Consider the following 12,858-nt stretch of genomic DNA (forward strand, 5'->3'; position numbering starts at 1 on the left):
ATGACACGTGAAGAAAAGCCCTTCGCAATGTAGGGCTCCATCCCACCAATGTGCAAGTGAATAGAAGTCCTTTCAGGACCCAGTATTGTGTATTTTTAAGTGTGGTGCCCTGTCACCTGGAAATTGCTAGAAATGCAAGTTCCCAGGCTCCCTCTCCACCTGTGAAACCCTGGGGGTGGCCCAGCTACCCAGGGTGCGGTGGCCACTGCTGGTGATCTCCTGCTGTGGGGTGATGTCACTGTTCTTTCCGGGAGGGTGCAGGTGGACCCAGGGGTGGGAGGTGGGGCGAATCCCACAGGGACTTCAGGGACTGAGTTTAGTGCTGGGGTTCATTTTTACTCTGCACAGGAGTCTCCTGGGGTCACCTTGTGTATCATGTCCAGCCTTTTTTTTTTTTTTTTTTTCTGAGACAGTGTCTCGCTCTGTCACCCAGGCTGAAGTGCGGGTGGTGCAATCTCCACTCACTGCAAGCTCCTCCTCCCGGGTTCACTCCATTCTCCTGCCTCAGCCTCCTGAGTAGCTGGGACTGCAGGTGCCTGCCACCATGCCCAGCTAATTTTGTATTTTTAGTAGAGGTAGAGTTTCACCATGTTGGTTAAGCTGGTCTTGAACTCCTAACCTCAGATGATCTCCCCACCTCGGCCTCCGAAAGTGTTGAAATTAAAGGCATGAGCTACCATGCCCACTGGGCTAATTTTTAAGTTTTAGAGATGGGTTCTCACTGTTACCCATGCTAGTCTCAAACTCCTGGCCTCAAGCAATCCTCCCATATTGGTGTCCCAAAGTGCTTGGATTTGCAAGCATGAGCTACCACACCTAGACAAAAATTGATCTTTCATTTTAAACTTCATCTAGAGATGTGACAAAAACCAAATGGGGTATTTGTTGAAATACTTTATAACCCTTGTACAGTAATAGAGTAATCCAACTGACAATTTCACAAAACTCAATTTTTGGCAACAAGTTCAAGGTTATACATGTTAATAAAGATAACATTTATTCAACCAGAGGAAAAAGGTTACAATGATAGAATTTATCTTTTTCTTTACTATGTTGCCTGAGCTATGGTTAAGGTTTGGGGAACTGGTATCTTAAAGAACCTTCAGAAATTTCCCATTCTAGAATTTAGAAACAAACTTTACACTCTCGGGGTTGACAGAATCCAGAAGCAATCACCACCCCTAGTTTCCAGATGCTACTCTCCAAAGGCCCTTCCCCACTAGCCACAGAAATCAGAGCTCCCTGGGAAACAGACAGTTGAGCCTCTGGAGCAGGGAGGGCCTGGCTGTGCATGCTTTAGGGAGGTGGGAGTGGGGGCTTAGAAACCAAAGAAGTGAGACCAAAATGGGCCAACAGCTGTGGCAAATGTGGGAATAAAACTAAATTCCATCTGATCGCATAGTCTCAAATATGTACATATACAGAAATATTTCTGTGAGGTCACAGGGGTACTAAAAAACAAAACAAAGACTGGGGGGGGGAAAAGAAGAAAAGAAAGAACTCTCTTCTCCATGTTGGGCGCAATGACTCACGCCTGTAATCTCAGCACTTTGGGAGGTCAAGGTGGGCAGATTGTTTGAACTCAGGAGATCGACACCAGCCTGGGCACCACGGCGAGACTCTGTCTCTACAAAAAAAATATAAGCACTAGCTGGGCATGGTGGTGCACACCTGTAGTCCCAGCTACTCAGGAGGCTGAGGTGGCCCAGGAGGCTGAGGCTGCAGTAAGCTAAGACCATGCCACTGTACTCCAGCCTGGGGGACAGAACCAGACCCTGTCTTTAAAAAAAAAAAAAAAAAGACAGCCTCTTCTGTCATCATTAGAGGTAGTTCCTGCACCCCCCTCCTCCTCAAACTGGACTTCCCAGGGAGAGCAGCCGCCCCTGCCTTTTCCACAGAACCATATTTCAAGATAACCCGACAGCCCCAGCTGATGTGGAGCTCTTCTTTGAAGAAGTCCAGCAAACGAATGAAGAATTACAGAATTTGAAAACTTCACAAACTCTAATAAATGATTCAGACAATAATCCTCAATGAATATGAAAACCATTAATAGGTTGATGAGAAACTCATTATCACAGGACACCAGAAACTCAAGTGCACCAGCTGCTCCGTGGCTGAAGGGAGAAAGCAGATCTTCACAAGACAGTGGCCGACTCTCAGCATGCACCCCGCTGGCGTGAGACCCCCCCAGTGGAGGCAAGCAGGCCTCACAGGATGGTAGAATGTGGCCATCTATGCAGAACTCCCCACGAGGGACTCTGCTTCAAAAGGCACAGCCTGACTCAAACTAAGTCTTTGGATCTAAGTTCCAGTTCTCAGGAAACACAGGAACATGGCACCCAACACCACACAGAAGCAGCCAGGTCACCTGGAAAGTGAGAGCGCCCGGAGGAAACCCGGCCTGCACACTCCGCTGCCGTCCGAGAGGGTGCCCAGGAGAGACCCGGGCTGACCAGCTGCGATCTGTGGGACCCTGTGCCACAAACACTTTGAGGCGAACTAGAAGATTTGAATATGGAATAAGAAATAGGCAGTTTTAAGAAAGTATGTTTTATTCTATTAAAACTGAAAATGGCATTAGCTCATGTAAGAAATAATCCTCATGTTTTAGGGTCACAAATTCAAATATTTAGGGGTAGATGATGACGTTTATAATTTACTTCCAAAAACTTCACAAGGAAAAGGATATCTATTATGTGATAAGTGTTTAGGGGCTCATTATCCTAGTCTAATTTTCTGTATGCTTGAAAGTTTTCATAATTCTTTTTACGTAAAATAATCTTGCAAATATGTTTTTACATTAGCATTTATATGGAAATTATTAGTATTTTATATAATACATATTACTATATTATTATGATAATGACCTTATATTAGTGACATAAGAAACAAGCGATGTATCAGAAAGTGAGGATGTAATTAAGGTTCTGTGACTGCATCCACTATCGGAAGAGCACTTCTCCGTGCCAAGGACAGACTCGAAGCTTCACACACCCTGGGTCGGGGTGGGCACTATCCATGCACCCCCACTCTCCATGCAACAAAGCTGGAAGTGAGGCAAGAAGCTGGGGACCAGGACCCTTCTCTGGGGTTCTCTAAACACCGTGTTTGTAACCACCATGCTGAGCCCACTGAAGACTATCATTGTAAATGTCCAAAATCAATGTCCAAGTAAGATAGGCAAACTTAGGCCAAGAATTTTACCTACACTTAGACATTTCTTAAGCATCGCTAAATGTGAGAGAAGCCATGTCATGAAAATGTAAGAACACAAACAAGTCAACTTTTCACAATCCACCATCAAACTTTTCCAACAAAATATTACCTAGCATTGCTTGGGTGATAATGAGTGACATGAAATTGCTTAAGCTGCTCCCACGTAAGCTCCGGGATGCAGAGTGGGTCATCCCCAGAGACCACTGAGTACGTGTGGAGGGGAAGAAGTCTGTTTTGAAGGTGCTGGGAGAATATCCTCTCATTGTTTGTCTTGAAATGTGAAGTAAATAAATAAGAATATATACATATAGAATAATACACACACGCTACATTACTTACAATATAGCCAATTGATCACATTCTGTTGCATATGCCTGTAATACTTTGCAAATAAAACTGTTCTAATGGTATTAAAATTTAAAAAAAAGACACCCTGCAGGCATTGTTTAACACTGTATTCAATCACCATCACCCATGCACAGGACGCAAGGATTGAGAACAATGGACTTTTTGATGTGTGTTGCAACAAACTCATAGCCGAGGGCTGTAAATCGGAGGGATCACCAGGTCTGCCTACCAGCCACGAGGGAAGTGGTGAGAAGCTGTCACCCCAACTTGAGTTTCAAGAAGACTCCTTGGAAGAAAAGACCACCAAATTGAGAATGAAAAGGTAAGAAATAGTTCACCAGCTGAGGGGGGCTACGGAATTCAGAGAGCAGGCCACCCATGAGCCTCAAGGACACCAGCACAGGCAGGTTGTCAAAGTCACAAGGGGACATGAAGACACAGACGCAGGACAGCAGCTCTTAATCCAAAATGGTCTCAAGACTCCTTTACACCCTGAAAAATTAACCCATTTATGCCTGAGGTTGCAATTTTTTTTGTAAAAATCAGACCTTGGCAATAACCTTGAGCTGTAGGATATAAATGACTCCCACAAGCTTAGGATTCCGATAATGGAACACTAGGCACAGTTGGGTTTTAATGAGGACCCAAATAGCTTTTGATTATGTGGGCTTTTTTTTTGCCTGTGTAGGTACCTGTGTGTGTTTATATAATTTTTCTATATTCTAAATTAAAGTTGATTAAAAAATTAAAGTATTAAAAAATACTTATGCATTAAGGTAAGCCATCATTACATGTTAATATAAATATGTTTGAAAAATACTTCTCATAACAAAGTAAAACACTGACTACTTAGAGTGATGCTGTGTTGCCTTTTTTGCGAATCTCTGTAGTGTCTGGCTCAGAGGTGAAGCTGGACTCCCCCATCTGCTCTGTATCCAGCTTGCTGTGTATCACACACGTCACCACGCAGCCTCTAGAAAGTACACCATGTACTTGGGCAAGAATGAGTGAAAAAGACAATGTGTTGATAGTGGTGTGAAAATAGCTTTTCTCTCACTGTAGATCATACACGGGGGTCGTCAGACATGGTCTGAGACTTGCTGGGAAGGACAGCAGCCTGGCCCTGCTACCCCCTGGCTTCTGCTCACAGCACTGACCCCAGCTAATCCAAGAACATGTCACCTATAATGAGAATATTGAAGAAAAATCAACCATCTTCCAGATGTGTCTATATCATGATACGGTACATGGGTAAGGTAAACTGAACACAACATAAAAAAGAAAACTTACAAACGCTCCCTTCATCTCATTAAAGATGTCTCCTTTAAAGACTCATTAAAGATGACTCCATTAAGGGGCATCTGGGGGTCGCTAGGATTCTCATGTTCCAGCCGCCATCCTTCTTGCCTGAGGACAAATAATTATAAGCTGACAGTGACTCAAACACTAAAGTCTGTATCAACTAGTTAATCACTTATGACATACCAGAAATCCAGCTCACCTAAACCTGGGAAAAAGTGGCATCCAAATACACTGAGAGGAGATCCTGAAAGTCCTTGGGATTTTGTGTGGAAAATGCATACAGAGTATAATCACTAGCTGGGTTACAAATGAAAAGTGAAATTGTAAAATTTAACAGATTTCTACTAAAATTATTGAATCTCAAGGCTCATTTCCCCTTTGTCCTAGGACAGCAAGTTGTAGCTATTCTTGAGATGGGGCAGTGGCTCCATGCTCTGGCCCCCGACCTCAGCAGCTGTCCCAGCTCATCACCCTGAGTGCCAGCTTTCCCATCTCATCTCAGGATCTGCACTGGACGGGCACCAGGTCTTTCTTCAGTGAACATCTAAACTCTCTCAAGTGTCTCCAGAGACTTTCACAGGTCTACAAAGATGACCTCATTCTGTAGCAGCATGGATTTAACTTGCTCTTCGATGTCACTCCTTCACAGAGTGCACTGTTCATCGTCACCCCATCCATTAGCGTCAGTCTTACTAAAAGTCAAACATCAATGTTAGTGGTAACTCTGGAGGCCTGGCATTGTAGCGATATCCCAAGAGAAAATTGTTTTGAACCTTTCTGGGAAAAGTTCATGTACCTTTTATTCAAACGCTAGTTTTTATAATCTCGCTACCGTGTGGCTTTCCTGAAGGATGAAATTTCTAATGTCCTTCAGGTAGAGAGAGGTAAAAAGTATTCTAGAACATTAATTGCCCACTCCTCTCATCCCTTCTCAGAAACTAACTGAATTCCAGTGTGTGTGCCTGGCAAACCCAAACACGGTTTTCCGTTCAGGATGCTGGTCTTACCTGTGAAGGCGTTCATGAACGTGGAGAGGGACCGGTTCAACATTTTGAAGAAAGGGTCTCTGCACGGATACTTCCGAGACCCACAAAGGATGGTATGCTCAAGAATGTGAGGAACATCGGTACTGTCCATGGGAGTGGTCCGGAACTGCACGCTAGGGAAGAAGGAACGGCACGCCAGGAAGGGGGAGGAACAAGGAACAGAAGGCCAGCGACGGGGAGAAACAGAACGCTAGGGAAGGAGAATGACTAGAATACAAAACGTTCATCTTAGTGCTGTGGACACAGTTCCCAGACGCATCATCACCTCGGGCTACTAGAAATCATTCTGACACCACAATCCTCCAACCCAGGGTTTCCCAACTTTAATGTAAATCATTGATTCAGAATATAAAATTATATTTTGATGAGATTGTAAGTCCGTGTAAGCTTTTCCTTATTTTTCAAGATGTTCTGTCAATAAAAATACTAGTGAGATGATATTTAAACCACGTAACATACAGTCAGTGCTTTAAACCAAGCTTGTCTAACCCACAGCCTGCAGTCCGCATGCTCAGGATGGCTTGGAATGCATCCCAACACAATCCCTACACTTTCTTAAAACATTGAGGTCTTCTATTTATTTTTTTTTAGCTCGTCAACTGTCCTTAGTGTTAGTGTATTTAGTGTGTGGCCTAAGACAGTTGTTCTTCTAATGTGGCACAGGGAAGCCGAAAGATTGGACATCCTTGATTTAAATAAAACATTCAAGACCATGTTCTTACAATGCACCACGTACCTGAACAGATTATTCGTGTCTTCTCTGGCCAGGTGTAAATACCTGTCTCCTCTATCATCGTGGCTGAGCTTCATGGCCGTCAGGAACAGCTCGGGAACAGATGTCACCTGAGTTAACCAGAAAAACACGAGCAGTTAAATGCAGACAAAATAGCCTGTGAAATGGTGATCTTCGACACACTGAGAAAGCTGGCTTTTCTGCCTGAAGTTAGATGATACCGGGAAGCCAGTATTTCAGAGCTGGAGAGAACAGAACTGTCCTGCCCAAGTCCCTTATCCTACAAACAAGGAAAGTAAGACCTAAAGAAGGCAAATGAGAATGTGTGCGTATTTATGTATATTTTTGAGTGCTTATTACTGACTAGGTATTTTCCATTTTTTTATTTTTAAATTTTTTATTCTGTTTTGGCTAGGCATTTTCTAATCATGTCACATAGAATCCTGTGAGGGAGGTATTCTCATCCTCATTTACAGATGAAAAAACTGAGGCTCAGGGTGATGAAACAAGCTGCCCGAATCAGAGACAGGATTCACCCTGGTGTCTGCCCTTCCCACGGTACTGTGCTGCACCTAAATAACACAGCACCCTTTCCAACGCCTGCTGAGTGCCTCCTGCTTTTGTGTACTGCACCTCAGTAACACAGCACCCCTTCCAACATCAGCTGTGTGTCTCCTGTTTCTGTGCATATAATCTCCTGTAGTGCGAAGCACAGGCCTGCAGGAGGGGCAATGCTGGAGTGGGCTAGTCGGCGACAGTGGGGAGAGGGTCCGGGATCAGTCTTTGCTTCTCCTAGTTTGGGATGGATTCTCGATGGTAGCTGTAAGCACAAAGCTGGGGCTTCCAGAACAGCTGGAGGGGCTGGGAGGATAGAAATGCCCCCCAAAAAGATGAAAGGCTCCCCACTCCTGGGGCAGGGTGGAAGGTCTTCTCCTACCTTAGGCAAGCCTCCTGGTAAGTGTCCATACTCCTCGGTATGAAAGAAACTGTCTTCTCTTCCAGTCATGCCAGCCGACCCAGCCCTCTCCCTCAATCACATACCACGTCCCTGTGATCACCACATCACTTGCCACCCCCTCCGTCCAGGTACCATGAGTCACCTGGCCAAGCGCACACAGCAAGTCGCTGGCAGAGGTGAGACCTCGGGTCTCCTCAGCCCAATCTAGGGAGTCTGCCATCCAACAGTCATGCATAAAGCGGCCCACTACGACCTGCATCATCTACCGCTGTTAAATTACTTGTTTCCAAGCTTACCGTACTTTGTATCAGATGATCAATGCATTTAAAATCAGCAGATACAGTGAGATGTCTGCTTTCTAATAATATATAGCTTTAATAATAATAGCGTTCATGGTAGCTATTTCTCAAACAAGAAACATGACTTATCGTAAGTTTCTATGGCTGGACACAGTGGCTCACACCTTTAATCCCAGCACTTTGGAAGGCCAAGGTGATATGGTTTGGCCTCGTCCCCACCCAAATCTCATCTTGAATTGTAGTTCCCATAATCCCCACATGTTGTGGGAGGGACTTGGTAGGAGGTAATTGAATCATGAGGGCAGTTCCCCCATGTTATTCTCATGACAGTGAATATGTTCTCACGAGATCTGATGGTTTTATAAGGGGCTTCCCCCTTCACTTGTCATTCTCTTCCATACCACCCTGTGAAGAGCTGCCTTCCACCATGATTGTAAGTTTCCTGAGGCTTCCCCAGCCATGCAGAACTGTGAGTCAATAAAAATTCCTTACTTTTTGGCTCATTCATTATAAATTACCCAGTCTTAGGTATTTCTTCATAGCAGTGTGAGATTAGACTAATACACAAGACAAGAGGATTGCTTGAACTCAGGAGTTTGAGACCAGCCTAGACAACAAAGTTTCCACCTACACCTACACCTACACCTACGCCTACACCTACACACACACACACACACACACACACACACACAAAATGAGCCAGGCGTGCTGGCACCTTGTCCCAGTTGCTTGGGAGACTGAGGTGAGAGGATCGCTTGAGCCCAGGAGTTCGAGGCTGCAGTGAGCCAAGATCACACCACTGCACTCCAGCCTGGGCGACAGGGTGAGTCCCAGTCTCAAAAATAAGTACATTTCTATAAAATTTGAAAAATAAAGGAGAAGAATCTACCACTCTGGGTGAGGCCCTTATTAATAGTAGCCAGTACTATAAACTCAGGTGTCTGTTTGCCTGACCTTTGCAGGATTTCACAAATGCACTAAGTCTGTTGTCAGGACTCCCATGCCTGGACCTTGCCTGGAACCCCCTAGTCACTTGCCTGGCTCCCTTTCTGGAGCCCTGCCCAGAGGCAGCTGCTTTCTCACACCACCCTGTCCAGCTCTTCCCTCTCCCCCCAGCAGCAGCAGCTCCCACTCCTCCTCCCGCCCTTGTCCTTGGCCCTCCGCATGGCATCCACCATGTGCCTCCAGTCACACCGACGTCAGTCTTTCTAGACAGTAAGCTGTTTGTCTTTTACACTTGCTACAACATCAAGCATAGCACAGAGCCAACAGCTGGCCAAATATGTGAAGTGTTGTCATTTTAGTTACTATGCTAAAAAAAAAAAAAAAAAAAAAAAAAGGAAAAGGTTTAAGCAAATAACAAAACAAAAAACAAATGAATCCATTTTAATATAAACCCAAGTAAGTATAGGTCCACAATTTCTTCTTTATAATTTTGAAACCCAAGTGGCTCAGAAAACTGAATGATTCTGCAGAAGTTTACAGCAAACTATTTGATGGCAAAACCTGACTGAACAGATCAGGGCACTGAGTCTTCGTGCTCACACTCAGCGAATCATCAGGTTTGGCCGCAGAAACCCTAGTGTGTCTAGGGTTTCTAGAAGGGCGTGCTATGTTGGGCGGGGCTGTGCAAGTGATGGGAGGAGCTTAGTGAGGGGTGGCTCTTTGCAGGTGAGGAGTGGAGCCTAGTAGGTGGGGATGCAGGTGAGCTGGGGCTTGGGGACGGGGCTTGCAGGAGATGGGGTGGAGCCAGTGGGGTGGTGCTGCAGGCAAGCTGGGTCTTGGGGGCGGGGCTTGCATGCGAGAGGCGGGGCCTTGTGGGGGCAGGGCTGGCAGAAGAGGGTGGGGCTTGGTGATGGACAGGGCTGTTCAGGTGAGGGTAGTGGCCTCGTCGGGGGCTGCTGGAAGCTGGCCAGGTGAACCTTGGTAATCCTCTCTGGCCTTGGTCCTGTGGCTCAGGCTGTGCCCAGCAGGGAGGGCGGCCCGATCGAGCTGCGGTCTTCACCCTGAGAGCGAGGGCTCCTTTCCCCAGCGCAGGTTAAAGCACCGTGTGTCCACCTGTGCAGTGGCTGGTCCCCATGTGACCTGGAGGGCAGAAACCCTGGGTCCTGCCGCTGGTCCAGGGCTTCTGCTTCCCCTTCCTGCAATTCCTGGGAGGGTCTGTGTGTCCAGGGGGCTCTGATCCCTGCCTCAGGACCACGGGTGAGGGGTCAAGATCGCCCGCTGTGGAGCTGGCCCGGATCTTGGTTCTGTGGATCCTCTCTGTGTGGTTCTGGAGCAGTTCTGTCCTCAGGAGAGGGATCCTCACAGCTGCCTCGTGGTGCCGTGAGAAGAATTAATAGGACAACCCCCGGGTAACTGCTCGTAGCCCTGTGCAGGGCCAGCCCTGTGTCTCCACCAGTTCCTTCCCTCTGTGTTCCCCACTCTGTCACATCGCCAGCCTTTATTTCCTTTTCCTTGGACCCAGGCAGCGAGTGCCCCGCTGGCCTTGGCAGCCGCTTCTCTAGCCTGTCATCAAATCACTTCCTGACGGACAGCACTGACCAGCCATTGGTGTCACCAAAGCCCCACAAAATAGAACCCAACTTTTCTATTAAGCTGTGCAGAGCTGTCCCAGCCCCACTTCCCACAGGCTGGCCTCATTCACCATGGGATCCGTGGTTCTCACCTGGGGCTGGGGGTGCCCCTGGCATCCGGTGGAGAGTGTCAGGGATGTCCCTCCAGGCCCAGTACAGTCCCCCAGACAGTGGCCCGCAGACAGCAGCACCCAGCCTGATGTCTCTGTGGCTTCCGGTTCCCCGAGGCCAGCTGTGCTTTGCTGCCTCTTCATCCTCTCAGACGGGTGCCCTCTCTCCACCTTCGCTGGTTAGCAGTGTTCCATCCATTAGAGCTCAAAGCACTGCCTCCCGGCAGCGCAGCCCCTCCTCTTGGAAGAAAAAAGGGCCGGGCACGGTGGCTACATCCTGTAATCCCAGCACTTTGGGAGGCCGTGACAGGCGGATCATGAGGTCAGGAGATCGAGACCATCCTGGCTAACACGGTGAAACCACGCCTTTACTAAAAAATACAAAAAAAACTAGCCGGGCAAGTGGCGGGTGACTGTAGTCCCAGCTACTCTGGAGACTGAGGCAAGAGAATGGCGTAAACCCAGGAGGCGGGGCTTGCAGTGAGCTGAGATCCGACCACTGCACTCCAGCCCGGGCCACAGAGCGAGACTCCGTCTAAAAAAAAAAAAAAAGAAAAAGAAAAAAAAAGAAAAAACAGGCTGTGGTGTTTGAAAAACAAACAAAACCGTTTGGTTTGTTAGTTTGTTCTTCGACCTTCACAGGCTCCTAGGTCACACGTTTCAGTGTCTCAGCGAGTGTCTTTCTGTCTGGAAGCCGTATCAGCCTCTTGTTTGATGATGTCAGCCACAGCAGAAAGAAGCACTCCATAGGCCCCGTGCTCAGCACCTTGGCATGAGCTCTTGCCATCTTCTGTTCATGCTCATCACAGCTCTGTGCAGTGGGCGTCCTCCTGATCCATGTGGGATGATGGAGGCGGAAGGGTGAGTGATGGCAGGATCACGTGAGGGGTGTCTCCCGAGGTAGGGAGGGGAACCGGCCCAGGACCTCAGTGCGCATCGCATCCTTCTTCCTCCTCTTCTGCCTCTCTGTGACTATTTGACTCAGGCTGCAGGGACAGACATGAGTATGTGCAGAGCGTGTGTGCTCCCCTGGGGGTGTGTGCTCATATTGGCAGGGAGGGATGTGAGCGTGTACAGAGCGTGTGTGCACACCTCGGTGGTGTATGCTGGCATTGGTAGGGATAGATGTGAGTGCATACAGAGTGTGTGCTGGCATTGGCAGGGACAGATGTGTACAGAGCATGTGTGCACACATCGGGGGTGTGTGCTGTTGTTGACATGGACAGACGTGAGCGTGTACAGAGCATGTATGTACCCCTGGGGATGTGTGCTGGTGTTGGCTGGGACAGATGTGTACAGAGCGTGTGTGTACACCTCGGGGTTGTGTGTTGGTATTGGCACGGACAGACGTGAGCGTGTACAGAGCGTGTGTGCACACCTGGGGGTGTGTGCTGGTGTTGGCACGGACAGACGTGAGCGTGTACAGAACGTGTGTGCACACCTGAGGGTGGGTGCTTATGTTGTTTTGTAAGTGGCAAATACGTAGCCCTTGCGTCGGGTGGCCCTGCGCCCGTGCTGAGTCTGTCAGTGGACCTCGGGTTGGGGTCTCCATCTCCCCAGACAGCACTCGAGTGTCTTGAGGTTTCAGATTCTTCTTCTCCAGGTACTTGGGCCTCCTCAGGACCAAACATCAGAACGAGCCAACTGCAAACTACAAGAACGTTCAAATCCATCTTCAGTAGGAAAAACAAAAGCAATTGGAATAATTTTCCAACATGACCCCGTGGCTAAGCCATTAGATACTCCAGCCAACAGATTGAGTCACTTTAAAATTCACACCGATTAAAAAGGTTTTGAGAGTTGCAGAGCTTTGCTGCTAAACTTTGAAATAATTGAAGCGTTCTGCTCCACTTGCTTACTAACTAGGGTTGGAGATAACTTTCAGTCCAAAGTAACAACCTTCTAAATCCAGCTTAGATTCGATGCTCCCACTGACACAGGAAGAGACAGTGGCCCTTCCTTGTTCATTCTCCTGTGTTCACATACTTTGTCATTTTTTTTGTATCCTGATCATCACTTCTGCTTTTCCAATTGAAACTAAAGGGAGTTTAGTTCTGTTTTGGAGAAGCTGTGGTTAGTGGTTTCTTTTCATGGTTTGCTTAATCTCTTAAGTCTGGTGCTTACGTTTACCCAAAGGCACTTTTCTTTAGTATGACGATGCCATTGCCCAGGGCTTCTCCTTCCATATCTGCTCCCCAGGAGGCCCCCTAGGAATGGGTACTGGAGATCCAGCCGCTCTCTGTTTGCCATTTTCTGTGAGTCCAATG

The 12,858-nt window shown here is 47.3% G+C and overlaps 1 long non-coding RNA gene across 1 annotated transcript; it reads left to right on the forward strand.

Annotated features, from left to right (window-relative positions):
* The first annotated feature begins 3,713 nt into the window (after positions 1-3,713).
* LOC102124348 (uncharacterized) lies at positions 3,714-6,291 on the forward strand. Its single transcript, XR_010587535.2, has 2 exons — positions 3,714-3,889; positions 5,262-6,291. It is a non-coding gene; the product is annotated as an uncharacterized lncRNA (long non-coding RNA).
* The last annotated feature ends 6,567 nt before the right edge of the window (positions 6,292-12,858 follow it).

This window comes from Macaca fascicularis, chromosome 6 (assembly GCF_037993035.2).
Source record: "Macaca fascicularis isolate 582-1 chromosome 6, T2T-MFA8v1.1".
NCBI classification, from domain to species: Eukaryota; Metazoa; Chordata; class Mammalia; order Primates; family Cercopithecidae; genus Macaca; species Macaca fascicularis.